Raw genomic sequence first — 3,243 nt, 5'->3', positions numbered from 1 at the left:
TTGATCATCATGTTTTGATCCAAAAGAAAATACAGTGTGTTATTCAATCATACCAATTAAACAATTCATAGAAATAGTAATATACGTAGAACAAAGAATCGTCAAAACAACTACAGATATGCAACAAGAAACTATACTTCTAATTCATGCACTCAGTTTCATTTAGCAAGATACTATTTGTACAATCCTAAACCGATAGTCCTATAATAGTTCTACTGGTTTAGTCCGGGGTTCCTCAATACATATACATTCAAGATAGTACTAACCTTTGTTTTCTGAATTTTGTTTAGTGAACTCTTTTCGTCTTTATTTTGCAGTTCCTCATTTATCCAATCTTTACGAATGATGTACTGAGTCCATAAAGGTGAGTTTGTTAGCGTAATGTGACCAGGTAACATAAATTTAAACAAAAACAGAGCAATAAGAAAACAAAATGAAAAACAAGTAGAACTAACTTGATATACTCTCTCTTTCTATATATATTTAATCAAACACTTTACCTTTTTAATAAGCTATGTGCGGTTTGTCTTCTACTCTTCTTAAGTCTTTTTATGATCAAACTTTCGTTACCTGTCCAAAATCATATCAAGACTCCATTATGCTTGTGTATTCTGTTATATGATTATTCAATGTTGATTATACAAATGATGACAAGGAAACACAATTTTAAAAAATAAAGAGTCAACTTAACTTATCCTTTCGCAATCCCTTTCGTCCCTCGATGATGCAGTGCCAAATCATTAAGAGTCACAGCATTAAAATTATCGATCCGGAACCAAATCATGCCTTGAAAGGTCATAGTCATGCTCGATCTATAAATAGAGTATAAAGATCTATCAGAGCAAGATACCAAACCGATTTGGAGGTTTGATATAACCCTGATCGTTTTATTTGATAGTATACAGACGAAAACAATCCTAACCTTAATGACAGTAGATCGATTTGTGGAGATGATAGAGTGAACGATTTTGAATTTCTCATCAGCAAACGGGGGTAGATTCAACAGATTTTGGTGTGTTGTTATCGAGAAGACGATTAAGGGAACGAGATCACCGACAGAGAAGACCAAGAAAGTAAAGTTGTTAAGTTTTTTTCCCGACACGTTAAAGTTGTTCACCTTCCCGGAAAAAAAATCACTTTGGGCTTTATTTTGTTTTTCTTGGTCTTCTGTAACTAATGGACCAATTTCATTAGACTAAAAGTTTAATTCCTTCGAAATTAATGGGTCTATTATGTCTATCAATTTGATCATATGACCCAAAGGTGTTTATATTGGTTTGATTAAATTTAAAAAAAAAAAGAAAACAACCAAATGTGTGCATATATTCTATCAAAGTCTTAAAAACAAAACAAAATTAAATAAATAATAAGGAGTTTTCCAAAAAAACGTAAACTGTAAGGAAGAATTATATTATAAATGCATAATCAAAATGAAATAATCTAATCTCAAATAATTGTTATGAAAATTTGACCAAATTATATCCGCGCACACAGCGCGGATCTGCGGATCTGTATCTAGTAGTTATTAATTAAAGATTATAATTGGGCTCAATCCGTCTTATTTTATTAAAGTGTTGGCTGAACCGCTGTTCGGTCGGAGCGACAGCAATAACCAATATGAATATGATCAACGCAGCTACGACTGCGATAGCGAAGATGAAACCACGATCCACACTGTTTCTTTAGACACACGCACCAAAAAAAAAAACTTCTTTCTAACTTTATTGTCTGCGTTTTCTTCTTTTCTTGGATGCAAGTTTTATTTATATATATTTAGTACAAAAAAATGTTTCATTGATATACATGTATTAATGCAAAAGTTTATATTTTTTGTAAATACTTCGGTGAAATTTGTAAGTTTTACATTTGATTTGTTGTTAAGGATAAATAACTAGAAAGATGAAAATTTTACATTTAATTAAGAAAATTCCATAAAAATATACCAACTAAAGATGTTACCATATATTAATACATTAACTAGATTGCTATTACATACCACTTTTAAAATACCAAATTTTGTACACCGGTAACAATACACTAACTTGTAATGGAAATTTTTTTTTTTTTTGGTAAAAATGTAAAGATATTATTACCAGGCTTTTATGTTTTTGACAGAATTACAGAGAAAACAAGAAGCAGATAAATGAAGATAAAAACCTAGACACAAACTCTATCAAGCATAAGCAGTGGCAAACACAACAACCCAAACTGAAATCCGTAGACTCAGCTAAGCTAGAACCAACCGCTCGCCGCAGAAGAATGAACCAAGTTCAACCGAGAGTCGGAACCCGGTAATTTTGGCCTCCCCGATGATCCGCTCTTAAAGATAATGGCCCATCCGAAAACAGCTCGCCGAGAACTTCCCAAGCGCTTGCCCCACGAACACACAACAAGGGAGAGGTCACACACACCCGTCTCAACCAGACCGAGCATTTATTTTCCCAAACACGGCCTGTACACGATGCCGCTCCGAGCGCAGAATCACTAATAAAAACGGGTTTGAGACGAAAGCCGCTCTGGAATCCTTGAGACTCTTAAAACCTACACAGACTGAAAAGGAAACCGCTACCAACACAGCTGAAACACCAATGTTGGTACAGGGATGCGATAATCCTAACGAATGGAGCCACCGAGAAACCGTGTAACCGGAGAACAACCCGACTACGCCAGCTCCACGCCATAAGCCTGTATTCGAGAACCAAAGCACAGATCAGAAACAGTGACCGTGAGAAACCCTCCGGTGCCAGCGAAGAAGAAAGAAGATGAGCCCAAGAGTCAAACGCCGCAGAGGAAGTGAAACTTCCGAGAGGAAAATAAGGATTCCAAAACACTAGTAGAGCTTGAAGGAAGAGAGGACAATCGGTGGAGCTAAGAATGCCCACTACAAGAAAACATAACCTTAACGAGGGCGGTTTTCCTCGTTATTTCGTCGTAAAAGAGGCTTTACGACGAAATAGCGAGGAAGCGCGTTTGCTCGTTACTCGTCCGTCGTAACACATATTTCCTCGCTAATTCGTCGTAACTTAGCGAGGAATATATTTCGTCGTAAAGACGAAGTAGGGCGATTCGTCGTAAAGACCACGTCAATATTCCACGCAAGGACGTCGCTACAATTCCTCGTAAATACCTCGAAATGAGTTCCTCGTAACCTACACGTAAATACCTTGAAAGAGTTTCCTCGCAAAATACACGTAACAACCACGAAACGATTTCCTCGTAAAATACTCGTAAACTTTTCCTCGT

This window comes from Brassica oleracea, chromosome C7, assembly GCF_000695525.1.
Source record: "Brassica oleracea var. oleracea cultivar TO1000 chromosome C7, BOL, whole genome shotgun sequence".
NCBI classification, from domain to species: Eukaryota; Viridiplantae; Streptophyta; class Magnoliopsida; order Brassicales; family Brassicaceae; genus Brassica; species Brassica oleracea.
This window is presented reverse-complemented; position numbering follows the sequence as displayed.